This window comes from Dermacentor variabilis, unplaced genomic scaffold, assembly GCF_050947875.1.
Source record: "Dermacentor variabilis isolate Ectoservices unplaced genomic scaffold, ASM5094787v1 scaffold_13, whole genome shotgun sequence".
Classification (NCBI taxonomy): Eukaryota; Metazoa; Arthropoda; class Arachnida; order Ixodida; family Ixodidae; genus Dermacentor; species Dermacentor variabilis.
This window is the reverse complement of record NW_027460291.1, coordinates 2,839,683-2,856,599: the sequence shown is the minus strand read 5'-3', so window position 1 is coordinate 2,856,599 and position 16,917 is coordinate 2,839,683.

The following is a 16,917-nucleotide window of genomic DNA, read 5'->3' as shown; positions in this document are numbered from 1 at the left end:
ACGCTGTCGAGAATACAGGAAAGGTATTACTGGCCGCGTCTGACCGCCGACGTCGCCCGTTACGTTAAGACATGCCGAGACTGTCAACGACGCAAGACACCACCAAAAAGGCCAGCAGGATTACTACAGCCGATCGAACCTCCTCGCCGACCATTCCAGCAGATTGGGATGGATTTGTTGGGGCCGTTTCCGATATCAACATCTGGGAATAAGTGGATCGTCGTGGCGACGGACTATCTCACCCGCTTTGCTCAAACTAAAGCTCTACCAAAAGGCAGCGCAGCCGAAGTGGCGAAATTTTTCGTCGAGAACATCCTGCTGCGACATGGTGCCCCAGAAGTCCTCATCACCGACAGAGGAACGGCTTTTACAGCAGAGCTCACCCAAGCCATTCTGCAGTACAGCCAGACAAGCCACAGGAGGACAACTGCCTACCATCCGCAGACGAATGGTCTCACGGAGCGCCTGAACAAGACCCTCGCCGACATGCTAGCAATGTACGTCGACGTCGAACACAAGACGTGGGACGCGATCCTGCCGTACGTAACCTTTGCGTACAACACGGCGGTGCAAGAAACAACACAGATCACGCCGTTTAAGCTGGTTTACGGCAGGAACCCGACGACGACGCTTGACGCCATGCTGCCGCACGTAACTGACGAAGAGAATGTTGACGTCGCTAGCTATCTCCAGCGCGCCGAAGAAGCCCGACAGCTCGCCCGCCTGCGAATCAAGATCCAGCAGAGGACCGACAGCCGACACTACAACTTCCGACGACGCTTCGTCGAGTACCAGCCTGGCGACCGTGTTTGGGTCTGGACCCCGATACGCCGACGAGGACTCAGTGAGAAACTACTCCGGCACTATTTCAGACCCTACAAGGTCATCCGACGTATTGGCGCTCTGGACTATGAGGTCGTGCCAGACGGCATTTCGCATTCACAGCGGCGCCGCGCACGATCTGAAGTGGTCCACGTGGTGCGCCTTAAACCCTTTTACGGACGCTGACGAACTTCGTTATTTTTCGTCTTTTCTTTGCTACGAGTGCTTTTGTTTATGAACTTCGTTTGTTTGCAGCATCGGGTCGATGCTTTTTTAAGATGGGGGGTATTGACACGTGTGCTTATCTTTATCGGCCGACCACGTTTCGCCGCTTAACAACTGTAATCGCACAGCGAGGGACGCGCCTGCATGTATCAGACGTTTCTGGAAAGTTATCGATGCTTCTACCCGGCTGTCTGTTGTCGCCGAACCTTGTGTTATCTAATTTCATCGCGTGACTCGAATGTTGTAGAACTTTGTGGAAGGCACGCGGGTCCGAACGATTAGTCTGGAACATTCGACGACTGCTCTATAAAAGCTGACCCGCTTGACCCGCAGATCAGATTTTCGACGATCGCCGAGCGTGTTCGCCGCTATCGTTGTGCTATAAGTGTAGCCTGTTTTGTGGGCACAGGTTCGCCCAATAAAAGTTTGTTTGGTCGTTCACAGTATTGCTTACTGTGTTATTCAACGTCACCACCACGTGACAATATTAGAAGTGGCACATGGGAGCATCATGGCAGGACACCATGGTATCAAGAGAACAACCGATCGCGTCCTACAAGAATTCTATTGGCCAGATGTACACGGAGACGTCAAACGCTTCGTGAAGTCGTGCGACCAATGCCAAAGGACAACCCCTAAAGGGAAAGTAGGAGTCGCTCCTCTGGGCAACATGCCTTTGATCCATACACCTTTTGAAAGGGTCTCTGTTGATTTAATTGGGATATTTTCACCAAAGTCGGACCGTGGGAACCGATACGTTCTAACGTTAATCGACTTTGCGACTCGTTATCCAGATGCTGTGGCACTCCCTGCAGTCGACGCAGTTCATGTTGCAGAAGCGCTGATCGAGATCTTTTCTCGCGTCGGCTTGCCAAAAGAAATAGTCACGGACCAAGGAGCAACCTTTACCTCAGAATTAATGAAAGAGGTTAGTCGATTACTCTCAGTGAAGCTACTCAAGACGACACCCTACCATGCGATGGCGAATGGTCTCGTCGAGAGGTTTAATGGCACTCTAAAGATGATGCTAAAGAGAATGTGCCAAGAGAGACCGCGATCTTGGGACAGATACCTTGCTCCTCTGCTTTTTGCATATAGAGAAGTGCCGCAGGCAAGCCTCGGATTCTCTCCCTTTCAGCTCATTTACGGCCGGCACGTTCGAGGACCGTTGACGGTATTACGAGAACTGTGGACGAGCGAGGAATTGGATGGAGAAACGCGAACGACATACACTTATGTCTTTGATTTGCGCAATCGCCTGGAGGAAACATGCAAGATTGCACATGATCAGCTAGAGAAAGCTCGCGACAAACAAAAAACTTACTATGACAGGAAAAGTCGTCATAGGAAATTATATCCAGGCGACAAAGTGCTAATTTTGTTGCCAACTGACTCGAACAAGCTTTTAATGCAATGGAAAGGACTGTTCCAGGTTAAGGAACGGAAAAATGACGTTGATTATGTAATTGGAGTTTCTGGAAAGAACAAGATCTTTCATATAAATATGCTCAAGAAGTACGAGGAGCGGGAACCTGCACAACCACACCAAGTCTCTGTAGTTGCAGAGATCAACGAAAGGTCATCCGAAGGTGACACTAGGGAAGAGGACGAAGTGAAGCAAATGCCTGTCTTAAGCCTTCATCGAACACAGTTTTCTACTGACGTTAAGTTGGCAACAAATCTTACGGATGAACAAATTCAGGAAACACAGGAGTTATTTGAAGTGTATGCAGACATTTTTTCTGACATACCTGGGAAAACTGCGCTCTTCGAATGTTCGCATCGTCTAACCACTGATAAACCAGTGCACGTTCCGCAGTACCCTATACCCCTTGCTTTGCAGGAAAGTGTCGAAAAAGAAGTACAAGAGATGTTGAAAATGGGTGTCATTGAGAGATCAAAGTCCCCGTACCACGCGCCAATTGTAGTCGTAAAGAAACCGGACAACACTATTCGGCTGTGCGTCGACTTCAGGGAACTAAATAAAATACTCATCCCGGATTGCGAGCCAATACCACGTATTGATGTAGTACTTGCGTTTGTGGGTCAAAAGAAGTTTTTCTCCAAGTTTGACTTCACTAAGGGATATTGGCAAGTAACCATGTCTACCGAAAGTCGAGAAAAAACTGCTTTCTCCAGCAAGTCTGGTCTCTACCATTTCATCTACATGCCGTTTGGTATTAAAACGGCCCCTGCAGTATTTTCGCGCCTCATGAGATCCGTACTGGGAGACTTGGCGAACGTCCATCATTATTTCGATGACGTTGTCGTTGCCACCGATACATGGCAAGAACACATAGGTACCCTCAGACAAGTCTTTGAGAAAATCAAACAAGCCAACCTCACAATCAAGCCAAGTAAATGCGAAATAGGAGAGAGCAGCTTAGCATTCCTGGGTCATCGGATTGGGAAGTCTAAAGTTGAACCACTTCTCAAAACACTAGACAAGATTCTTGCTACGAAGCGTCCTCCCAACAAGAAACAAGTGCAGTCATTTCTTGGCCTGACCGGCTACTACAGGAAGTTTATACCGAACTACGCCGAACTGACCAAGTCGTTGACGGACCTTCCAAAGAAAGGACAAAGCAGTACTGTTGTTTGGGGCCCAACTCAAGAAGAAGCGTTCACGACACTAAAGAGCAAGCTGAGTGAGGCTCCCATCCTCCTTGCTCCCAACCTTTCGAAAGAGTTCATACTGCGCAAGGACGCCTCCAACACAAGCCTGGGCGCAGTATTGCTCCAAATAGGAGACGACCAGGTGCTGCACCCTGTTGCTTATGCTAGTCGTAACTTATTACTCCGAGAAACCCGGTAATCGACAATTGAACGGGAATGTTTAGCACTCGTTTGGGCTGTACAAAATTTCACATGTACCTATATGGCAAGCCATTTGTTGTTCAGTCAGATCACCAACCCTTACAGTACTTAAATTCCACCAAGCACGTCAACAACAGTGTTGCGTTGGAGTCTCATTTTACAGGAGTCTTCCTTCACTGTTCACTACATAAAAGGTTGTGACAATGTCGGAGCTGACTACTTGAGTCCAGCGTAATCACATGTTATATAACAAAATGCGATTGGACAGTGCGACCACTCAAGTGCTTAGTCTTATTTGAAAGCGAACATACCTGTGCTTTTTAACTGAGCGCAATGCCCTGTGAACAACGTGTCATGTGCCCATATGAACCATTGGACAAACGTACGTGACAATTTTCCTTTTCTGTTTCTCATTCCGCGTCCTTGTGTAGAATAGTTGCAATCAACTTTCTCAAAAGGGGGGTCTTGTGATAATATGTGGTATGAGGGAGTGCGAAACATAAACATACGAAGACAGTGCGCCGTGCGGGGGCGAAGAGGACGAATCTTGGCAAATACCCGCAAGAGAGTCATCATCATCATCGACGCCGACTTGGGAGCGTCGGCAGTGGCGCCTAAAAAGCCTGGCGCGAGAGTGTGGCCCGTGGCCCGAGGCGGGAGCAGTGCGCGTGGTTCGGCGGTCGACGGAAAACAGCTTCCTCGCTGGGCGTCTGGCCCATAGGAGCTATCGCCGTCCGCGCCAATACGCCACACCCGAAGCAACACTGTCGCCCGCTGGGAGGTTACCTCGCGCCGCTCTTCAGCTGGGCACTGGTCCAGGAGGGCTGGCGGTCCTGAACCGGGGCGGTCGAGCGTTCGGTTGAGCGGCCACAGGGCTACCCCGCCAGCTGTGGACGCGACCCGGTGACTGCGGCCGGCTACCTGAGCCCCGCGAGGCGGTCCGACCCGGCCGTCCCACCCGGCTGTCCGACCCGGCCGTCCCACCCGGCTGTCCGACCCAGCCGTCCGTCCCGGCCGTCCGACCCAGCTGTCCGACCCGGACGTCCTACACGGCTGTCCGACCCGCCGGCCGACACTGCTGTCCGACCCCGCTGGCCAGCATCAGTTCCACGAGGTCTCAGACAAGGCGACACACGCTTCCGCCGGAACTGTAGGCCAATCATAATCCACCGAGCCTAGAGATAGTGCATGTCGCCTATGAGTCATTTTGGGAAATTGTCACGTGTGTGTGCCGTTATCTGTGTCGTGTACGTCAATACAAGTCCGATGTGTGTTTGTGCTTTCGCGTGCTGCTTCTCCCTTTTTCTGGAGTGATCCGGCCCCAATAACATCACAGACGGTGTGGCCCACTCGAAGCTTTGGCAAAAACTACTGAGCAATGGAATAGATTGTGAAAGCATAGACCTGCTCAAGAACCTAGTCACGGATTGCACAGCAGAGTACATACTAAAAGAACTAAGGTCGAAGAAAATCGAGCAAAAGATAGGACTAAAACAAGGATGCCCGTTGTCCCCAACATTATTCAACATATACATCACACAACTACTCCAAACATTAGACAATGAAGGACCAGGCCTCCGCCTGTCCACCATTACAACCGACAAACAAGAAGAATACACCAAAATTTCATGTCTGGCATACGCACACGAAATTGTGCTGCTAGCAGAATCAGCAGCTGACCTCCAACTCCAGCTCGACGTCTGCTCCCAAGTCACAGGAACCGACCAGCTAAGGTTTAACACTGAGAATACACAGTGGATGGGGATAAATACAAGCAACACTAACAATAAATTCACCCTCCAAGGGAACCTCGTCAAAAAAAACATCGGAATACAAATACCTCTGCATAACTTTAAGTGACCAACCAAACTTTCTGGATCCGCATCAAAAAGCACTAGTAAAAAAATCTAATCGCCTCAAAGGCCGCATCTGGCACTTGGTCATAGATTCATATTACCCATATGTACCATATATATGATCTTGCTTATGATGGTTTTATTGATGCCCTATGTTCTGTGTATAAAAGACATTTCACTTACAAAGCTTTTAAGAGACCGAGGAAGGCTCGCAGACCATGGATTTCTTCAGCAATACTTAATATGATAAAAGAAAAAAATAGGTTATATCGAGCGTTTCTGGTAAAGCGACACCCGGATAAATTCAAAGCATTGAAGGCATACAGAAACAAACTCACTAACATACAGAAACAAGCTAAACGTAATTATTACTTCGTGATCTTTGATGGTGTCATTGATTCCAAACAAATGTGGAACAAACTAAATTCTATCATATCTGCTAGACAAGCTACTAACGATATTCGTGAGCTCTCTATCAACAATGAATTATATAAAGGAGCCGTTCTAGCAAACAAGTTCAATGAGTGTTTCACCTCATTGGTTGACAGTACTCGAAATAGTGATTCATTAGATTATTTGCCTCCCCCACTGACGGATTCTTTGTTTGCGAATCCCACAGACACGCACGAAGTCATCAGTGTTTTTCGCAACTTCAAAATGAGTAAAAGCGAGGACATAGATGGCTTAAAATTGGAACCTATAATATTTGTCCTTGATCTTATATGTGCCTGCTTAGTTCACATTTATAATCTCGTGCTTACCACAGGAGTGTTTCCGCAGAGAATGAAAACCGCTAAGGTAACGGTTATACATAAAGGCGGAGACAAGGGCATTTTAGGTCATTATAGACCCATATCAATTTTGCTGGTTTTTTTCTAGGGGCTGCGAAAAACTTATTTTCATTCGACTGTCTAAGTTTTTTAATAGACATAAGGTTATTACGTCGTCACAGTTCGGCTTTCAGTCAGGCCTGTCTACCGAAAGTGCCTTACTTTACCAAAAGGAATTGATTCGAAGGAATATGGAAGCAAAGAAACTTACCTTAGGAATATTCCTAGATTTCTCCAAGGCATTTGACAGGATAAATCATGCTACTAAGTTAGAAAAACTGCAATGTTGTGGAGTCCGTGGAGTCATTTTACTTTAATCAAAAGTTATTTATCTAATCGGCAACAGTGGGTCTCAGTCAACCGAGAGCTATCATCAGCCATGAAAGTAAAAAATGGGGTACCTCAAGGAAGCATATTGGGACCCCTGTTATTTAATATTTTTATTAACGATATTGTACAAATTGACAGCTCTGTAGATTATGTAATCTACGCGGATGATACCAGTCTATTTTTTTTCTGGTGAAATGGCTGATGACCGCATCGTGTCTGCAAATGATGTGCTAAATAAAATATATGCATGGACTATAGCAAATTCACTACATATTAACTTCTTTAAAACAAAGGCTGTACTGTTCCGTGCGAAATCCAAATTATACGAAACGACTCTCAAGCTAACCCTTCATAATAAAGAAATTGAATTTTCCCAAACTGTTAAAACTCTCGGTGTTCTCTTCCGTGAACATATGGCATGGAATCACCATGCGGAACACATTAGCCATAAACTTTGCACAGTTTTAGGCGTGTTGCGTAGGTGTCACAATATATTACCTGTAAAACAAAAACTGTTACTATATAACGCTCTTTTTTCTTCGCATTTACACTATTGTCATCTGGTTTGGGCCACAGGCTCCACTGCATCATTGAGTAATCTGGTCGTGCTGCAAAAAAATGCCCTGAGGTGTATTGAAGGTGTATCGTATAACGCACACACCGCTTCATTATTCATAAAGTATAGAATTTCTAGAGTGAACAGTTATTGCGAATACAAGCTCTTGACAACTTTTAAATCGGAAATACGCAGAGGAGGTACCCTCTTACATACGTTGGCCGATTTGCAACCAAATCCGGCCAGTCGCCTCACCCGAAATACAGAGAATTAGTATGTACCATGTCCTCGTACTAATTATGGACTGCAAACATTACATTTCTGCCTTCCGAGTTTACTGAACAAATGGAAATTAACAATTGAAAGTTTACATAATTTGTCCAATACTGATATACTACATATAATGTCCTGAATGTCCTATTCATGTAATATCAGGTCACTTTTGTGATGGTTAATTAATGTCATATAATTATCTCCTGCGTTGTTGTTTAATGTTTTTTTTATATATTTCAGAGTTTTATTTCGCTTTTGCTGTGACGGGCCACATGTGTGTTCCTTTTGTATTGTCGTTCTCCGCTGCCTGTAATTTTGTAATGAAATGTTTTCCGGGTGATGGGCCCAGTCAAGCTGTTAAATGCAGCTTTTTTTCCATCACACCTAACCATGTCCATGTGCACTTTCATGTACCTGCCATGTGGTTGAGTAAACTTAAACTCCAACTCAAACCCATACACTGTCGGACGCACACTGTGGAAGGGAGTAGCAGTACCAGCGACAACACACGCAGACGATGTGCTGGCCTACTCTAGTGAAACCTTAAAATACGTGGAGCGTCAGCAAACAGAACTAGGCCGTTGGCTGCTAGGGGGCAGCATAGGCACTGCAAATGCAGCAGTAAGCGGTGAAATGAGCTGTTCCTCGTACGAGGCAAGGGAGGCGCGGTCCAAATTACAATATGCAGGCAGACTCGAATTCATGGCAAACACGTATTACAGTCGCAGAATGTACCTACACCTAAAATACAAAAACATCAAGACGGCTTGGATTCGGAAATACACGTCCCTAGACACAAAATACAGCGAAAATTCGAAACAACACGAAACTAAGACGGAGGCAGATTGGCGCAAGGCCGTCATCAAGGAAATCAATGAGGCTGAAAAAACGATCTGGCGCACGACAGTGGCAAAAAAGCAAAGCCTGGCACTATATTACCACCACAAGCCGGAACCGTGCCCATCACCAGACTACCGAGGAGATAGAGGCAGCGCCCTGCTGTGTCAAGCCCATACTGGCGCTCTCCTCACAAACCAACGCCGCCACGAACTATTCGGCGTGGATCCGACGTGCGGCTTGTGCGGTGCACGAGAAGAAACCCTTCTCCACGTGCTACAACAATGTCCGAGACTTCCAGCAGTTCCCCATCGTGCCCCCTGGATGAGAGCCTGGCGCTGACTGGTTTCGCTGAAGAGGACCGAACTGCACACGCCGAGACTACGAAGATCCCGCTAGAACAGTGCGAACGACTGGGCAGGCGAGCAGAATAGGTGAAGGAAACCCCCAGACAGATATCGCCCGGCTAGAGCCGCCCACTAACAGCGAGTGGCCGCTGATGCCGACCTCCTCAGCTACACGAGCTCCTAAAATAAAGACAGCCGACCAGGCAGCGACGCATCTGGGACGCGCTGACTTGAACCAGCTTGAACCGGAAGCGCTGGCAGATTGGATTGTCGTGGCTTTGGTGAAATCCGAGGAGACTGGAGCCAAGAATACAACAAACCTGACCAACCAGACGGACTCACAGACTGTGACTGTGACAAAACTGTGTTTTATGTTCTTTCTCTCCTTTCTTTCTTTCCCTCTTGTACTCTGAACATCTCCTGTGGCGTTGACAAACGCCTGCCCTGAGTCAAAAGGGATCAGGACCACTTACTTACTTACTTACTAACAGACGCTGACTCCATCACTTTAGATACAGTGCGCTCTACGGTGTCATTCTTCGACGGCTGGTACCGATTCGCAGGAAATGAGGATAGGAACAAATTGACTCACGTGCCAATTGTCACCTTCCTTGAACTGCGAACATTCCTTCCCCGCCGCAGCTGTATAGCTGATATTGAGTTCGGCTGCGAATCACGAGGTCGCGGGATCGAGTCCCAGCCACGGCGGCCGTAGTTCGATGGGTGTGAAATCCGAAAACACCCGTGTACTTGGGGTTAGACGCATGTTAAAGAATCCAAAGTGGTCCAAATTATTCCGGAATCCCCCACTACTGCGTGCCTCATAATGAGTTCGTGGTTTTGGAACCTGACATTCTTAACATTCGTAACATTTATTATGTAACATTCGTTAGGGATGTCCTTGGCAATCGCACAACTCTTGAATTGAAGTAAATGTCAGGAGTTGTGCGCGGGGTCTTTGAGTATGTAGGTAGCCTTTGGCGTTCGATACCTGCTAGTCTACGTTGCGGCTATATTATGAAGGCGGTACGGCAACATGGCAGACAATACGGAGAACAGACAAATGCGGCATATATTACTGCACCATTACATTAAATAGCCGTCTTCCTTCACTCAGAAGAACTAACTGCAAATACTGTGCAGGTCGTACCCAAGGGTGAACCTGGCGCGGTGGCCAGTAAATGTGACCAAATATTGCGAGCAGCTTCGGCCATAGCATGCTAACGGGCGACCAACACAGAGTCAGTTTTCTCAATTCTTGTCTTGTGACTTTTGCGTCAAGGTGCAAAACTAACATATGCGTGTATATGTCTTAATACTTAAGCACATTTCGATTTGAAACTACTGCAGTAGCCCATGAGTGCGGATAGCAAAGCCGCCGTTGAAATAATTGGGGCAGCTTAACGAAATCGATTGGCCAAAATCAATAGCCTTCCAGGACAGCGTCTTTCGTAGACGCTGTGCGATGTTCGGACGTTAAGAGTGTGTGCCGACTGAAGAAAGGCTCGCACGGAGTGCTTCTGACGGTAATCGTAGCTCATTCACCCCGTAGTACCAAAAGAAAAAAAAAAGAATGAAAAGAAATAAGAGAAAAAGGAACCGTATCAAAAGCCCAGAATCAATCATCGCTCGTCGCAAATAGTTGCTCTTAGGATGATAAGTCATTTCCAGGCGACGAGCGGCTATGCTTTATCAAGAAGAGTCATAACGCCGTCGGCACAAGCATGGTGCTGAAGTTCAATGCACAGGGATAGCTGTTAATTATTTAGTTTTTCTTTTGTTGACATCATCACCGCGTCACGCGGGAAGTTTGAAAAGATTTAAGACCAGTACGCCACGTGGTGGCACGCGAACTAATCACTGCCGTCCAAAAAAGCTGTATACGAGTTGAATTGCGTCACAGCTGTATCCCTCCATATTCCACAATTGCATTTTCGCGCTCAACGAATCGTGACCCCAGCAGATGCAAATTCCTTGGACATCAGGTAAGCTCATTTATGGCTTCCCTTTCTCGGTCTTAACAGTGGTTCCTCTGGCACTTCGTCAAAAATTAAAAATATTATGGGCCTTTACGTGCCAAAACCAATTTCTGATGATGAGGCACGTCGTAGTGGAGGACTCCGAAAATTTTGACCACCTGGGATTCTTTCATCATCATCATCATCATCAGCCTAGCTACGCCCACTGCAGGGCAAAGGCCTCTCCCATACTTCTCCAACTACCCCGGTCATGTACTAATTGTGGCCATGTTGTCCCTGCAAACGTCTTAATGTCATCCGCCCACCTAACTTTCTGCCGCCCCCTGCTACGCATCCCTTCCCTTGGAATCCAGTCCGTAACCCTTAGTGACCATCGGTTATCTTCCCTCCTCATTACATGTCCGGCCCATGCCCATTTCTTTTTCTTGATTTCAACTAAGATATCGTTTACCCGCGTTTGTTGCCTCACCCAATCTGCTCTTTTCTTATCCCTTAACGTCACACCCATCATTCTTCTTTCCATAGCTCGTTGCGTCGTCCTCAATTTCAGCAGAACCCTTTTCGTAAGCCTCCAGGTTTCTGCCCCATATGTGAGTACTGGTAATACACAGCTGTTATACACTTTCCTTTTGAGGGATAGTGGCAACCTGCTGTTCATGATTTGAGAATGCCTGCCAAACGCACCCCAGCCCATTCTTATTCTTCTGGTTATTTCAGTCTCATGATCCGGATCCGTGGTCACTACCTGCCCTAAGTAGATGTATTCCCTTACCACTTCCAGTGCTTCGCTACCTATCGTAAACTGCTGTTCTCTTCCGAGACTGTTGAACAATACTTTAGTTTTCTGCAGATTAATTTTCGGACCCACCCTTCTGCTTTGCCTCTCCAGGTCAGTGAGCATGCATTGCAATTGGTCTCCTGAGTTACTAAGCAAGGCAATATCATCAGCGAATCGCAAGTTGCTAAGGTATTCTCCATCAACTTTTATCCCCAATTCTTCCCACTCCAGGCCTCTGAATACCTCCTGTAAACATGCTGTGAATAGCATTGGAGATATCGTATCTCCCTGTCTGACGCCTTTCTTTATAGGGATTTTGTTGCTTTCTTTGTGGAGGACTACGGTGGCTGTGGAGCCGCTATAGATATCTTCCAGTATCTTTACATATGGCTCATCTACACCCTGATTCCGTAATGCCTCCATGACTGCTGAGGTTTCGACTGAATCAAACGCTTTCTCGTAATCAATGAAAGCTATATATAAGGGTTGGTTATATTCGGCACATTTCTCTATCACTTGATTGATAGTGTGAATATGGTCTATTGTTGAGTAGCCTTTACGGAATCCTGCCTGGTCCTTTGGTTGACAGAAGTCTAAGGTGTTCCTGATTCTATTTGCGATTACCTTAGTAAATACTTTGTAGGCAACGGACAGTAAGCTGATCGGTCTATAATTTTTCAAGTCTTTGGCGTCCCCTTTCTTATGGATTAGGATTATGTTAGCGTTCTTCCAAGATTCCGGTACGCTCGAGCTCATGAGGCATTGCGTATACAGGGTGACCAGTTTCTCTAGAACAATCTGACCACAATCCTTCAACAAATCTGCTGTTACCTGATCCTCCCAAGCTGCCTTCCCCCTGTGCACAGCTCCTAAGGCTTTCTTTACTTCTTCTGGCGTTACCTGTGGGATTTCGAATTCCCCTAGGCTATTCTCTCTTCCACTATCGTCGTGGGTGCCACTGGTGCTGTATAAATCTCTATAGAACTCCTCAGCCACTTGAACTATCTCATCCACATTAGTAACGATATTGCCGGCTTTGTCTCTTAACGCACATATCTGATTCTTGCCTATTCCTAGTTTCTTCTTCACTGTTTTTAGGCTTCCTCCGTTCCTGAGAGCCTGTTCAATTCTATCCATATTATAGTTCCTGATGTCCGCTGTCTTACGCTTGTTGATTAACTTAGAAAGTTCTGCCAGTTCTATTCTAGCTGTAGGGTTAGAGGATTTCATACATTGGCGTTTCTTGATCAGATCTTTCGTCTCCTGCGATAGCTTACTGGTTTCCTGTCTAACGGCGTTACCACCGACTTCTATTGCGCACTCCTTAATGATGCCCATGAGATAGTCGTTCATTGCTTCAACACTAAGGTCCTCTTCCTGAGTTAAAGCCGAATACCTGTTCTGTAGCTTGATCCGGAATTCCTCTAGTTTCCCTCTTACCGCCAACTCATTGATTGGCTTCTTGTGTACCAGTTTCTTCCTTTCCCTCCTTAAGTCTAGGCTAATTCGAGTTCTTACCATCCTATGCTCACTGCAGCGTACCTTGCCGAGCACGTCTACATCTTGGATGATGCCAGGGTTCGCGCAGAGTATGAAGTAGATTTCATTTCTAGTCTCACCATTCGGGCTCCTCCACGTCCACTTTCGGCTAACCCGCTTGCGGAAAAAGGTGTTCATTATCCGCATATTATTCTATTCTGCAAACTCTACTAATAATTCTCCTCTGCTATTCCTAGAGCCTATGCCATATTCCCCCACTGACTTGTCTCCAGCCTGCTTCTTGCCTACCTTGGCATTGAAGTCGCCCATCAGTATAGTGTATTTTGTTTTGACTTTACCCATCGCCGATTCCACGTCTTCATAAAAGCTTTCGACTTCCTGGTCATCATGACTGCATGTAGGGGCATAGACTTGTACCACCTTCAATTTGTACCTCTTATTTAGTTTCACAACAAGACCTTCCACCCTCTCGTTAATGCTATAGAATTCCTGTATGTTACCAGCTATTTACTTATTAATCAGGAATCCGACTCCTAGTTCTCGTCTCTCCGCTAAGCCCCGGTAACACAGTACATGCCCGCTTTTTAGCACTGTATATGCTTCTTTTGTCCTCCTAACCTCATCATCATCATCATCATCAGCCTGGTTACGCCCACTGCAGGGCAAAGGCCTCTCCCATACTTCTCCAACAACCCCGGTAATGTACTAATTGTGGCCATGTCGTCCCTGCAAACTTCTTAATCTCATCCGCCCACCTAACTTTCTGCCGCCCCCTGCTACGCTTCCCTTCCCTTGGGATCCAGTCCGTAACCCTTAATGACCATCGGTTACCTTCCCTCCTCATTACATGTCCTGCCCATGCCCATTTCTTTTTCTTGATTTCAACTAAGATGTCATTAACTCGCGTTTGTTCCCTCACCCAAACTGCTCTTTTCTTATCCCTTAACGTTACACTTATCATTCTTCTTTCCATAGCTCGTTGTGTCGTCCTCAATTTGAGTAGAACCCTTTTAGTAAGCCTCCAGGTTTCTGCCCCGTAGGTGAGTACTGGTAAGACACAGCTATTATATACTTTTCTCTTGAGGGATAATGGCAACCTGCTGTTCATGATTTGGGAATGCCTGCCAAACGCACCCCAGCCCATTCTTATTCTTCGGATTATTTCCGTCTCATGATCCGGATCCGCCGTCACTACCTGCCCTAAGTAGATGTATTCCCTTACGACTTCCAGTGCCTCGCTGCCTATTGTAAATTGCTGTTCTCTCCCGAGACTGTTAAGCATTACTTTAGTTTTCTGCAGATTAATTTTTAGACCCACTCTTCTGCTTTGCCTCTCCAGGTCAGTGAGCATGCATTGCAATTGGTCCCCTCAGTTACTAAGCAAGGCAATATCATCAGCTAATCGCAAGTTACTAAGGTATTCTCCATTAACTTTTATCCCCAATTCTTGCCAATCCAGATCTCTGAATACCTCCTGTAAACACGCTGTGAATAGCATTGGAGATATCGTATCTCCCTGCCTGACGCCTTTCTTTATTGGGATTTTGTTGCTTGCTTTATGGAGCACTACGGTGGCTGTGGAGCCGCTATAGATATCTTCCAGTATTTTTACATATGGCTCATCTACACCCTGATTCCGTAATGCCTCCATGACTGCTGAGGTTTCGACTGAATCAAACGCTTTCTCGTAATCAATGAAAGCTATATATAAGGGTTGGTTATATTCTGCACATTTCTTTATCACTTGATTGATAGTGTGAATATGGTCTATTGTTGAGTAGCCTTTACGGAATCCTGCCTGGTCCTTTGGTTGACAGAAGTCTAAGGTGTTCCTGATTCGATTTGCAATTACCTTAGTAAATACTTTGTAGGCAACGGACAGTAAGCTGATCGGTCTATAATTTTTCAAGTCTTTGGCGTCCCCTTTCTTATGGATTAGGATTATGTTAGCGTTCTTCCAAGATTCCGGTACGCTCGAGCTCATGAGGCATTGCGTATACAGGGTGGCCAGTTTCTCTAGAACAATCTGTCCACCATCCTTCAACAAATCTGCTGTTACCTGATCCTCCCCAGCTGCCTTCCGCCTTTGCATATCTCCTAAGGCTTTCTTTACTTCTTCCGGCGTTACCTTCGGGAATTCGAATTCCTCTAGACTATTTTCTCTTCCATTATCGTCGTGGATGCCACTGGTACTGTATAAATCTCTATAGAACTCCTCAGCCACTTGAACTATCTCATCCATATTAGTAATGATATTGCCGGCTTTGTCTCTTAACGCATACATCTGATTCTTGCCAATTACTAGTTTCTTCTTCACTGTTTTTAGGCTTCCTCCGTTCCTGAGAGCATGTTCAATTCTATCCATATTATACTTCCTTATGTCAGCTGTCTTACGCTTGTTGATTACCTTCGAAAGTTCTGCAAGTTCTATTATAGCTGTAGGGCTAGATGCTTTCATACATTGGCGTTTCTTGATCAGATTTTTCGTCTCCTGCGATAGTTTGCTGGTATCCTGCCTAACGGAGTTACCACCGACTTCCATTGCACACTCCTTAATGATGCCCACAAGATTGTCGTTTATTGCTTCAACACTAAGGTCCTCTTCCTGAGTTAAAGCTGAATACCTATTCTGTAGCTTGATCTGGAACTCCTCTATTTTCCCTCTTACCGCTAACTCATTGATCGGCTTCTTATGTACCAGTTTCATCCGTTCCCTCCTCAGGTCTAGGCTAATTCGAGTTCTTACCATCCTGTGGTCACTGCAGCGCACCTTGCCGAGCACGTCCACATCTTGTATGATGCCAGGGTTAGCGCAGAGTATGAAGTCTATTTCATTTCTAGTCTCGCCGTTCGGGCTCCTTCACGTCCACTTTCGACTATCCCGCTTGCGGAAGAAGGTATTCATTATCCTCATATTATTCTGTTCCGCAAACTCTACTAATAACGCTCCCCTGTTATTCCTAGTGCCTATGCCATATTCACCCACTGCCTTGTCTCCAGCCTGCTTCTTGCCTACCTTGGCATTAAAGTCGCCCATTAGTATAGTGTATTTAGTTTTCACTCTGCCCATCGCCGATTCCACGTCTTCATAGAAGCTTTCGACTTCCTGGTCATCATGACTGGATGTAGGGGCGTAGACCTGTACAATCTTCATTTTGTACCTCTTATTAAGTTTCACAACAAGACCTGCCACCCTCTCGTTAATGCTATAGAATTCCTGTATGTTACCAGCTATATTCTTATTAACCAGGAATCCGACTCCTAGTTCTCTTCTCTCCGCTAAACCCCGGTAGCACAGGACGTGCCCGCTATTTAGCACTGTATATGCTTCTTTTGGCCTCCTAACCTCACTGAGCCCTATTATATCCCATTTAGTACCCTCTAATTCCTCCAATAACACTGCTAGACTCGCCTCACTAGATAGCGTTCTAACGTTAAACGTTGCCAGGTTCAGATTCCAATGGCGGCCTGTCCGGGGCCAGGTATTCTTAGCACCCTCTGCAGCGTCGCTGGTCTGACCGCCGCCGTGGTCAGTTGCTTCGCAGCTGCTGGGGACTGAGGGCCGGGGTTTGATTGTTGTATTCATATAGGAGGTTGTGGCCAAGTACTGCACCAGGGTGGCCAATCCTGCTCTGGTGAGAGAGTGCGTTACCGGTTCTGGTCACCAGGATCAGGCCGCACTCCAGGCCTGTTTGTGCAATTTTCTCAACAAACGGTTTTTTTTGTATTTTCCGGTGGAGAATTTCGCGGCACCGGGATTTGAATCA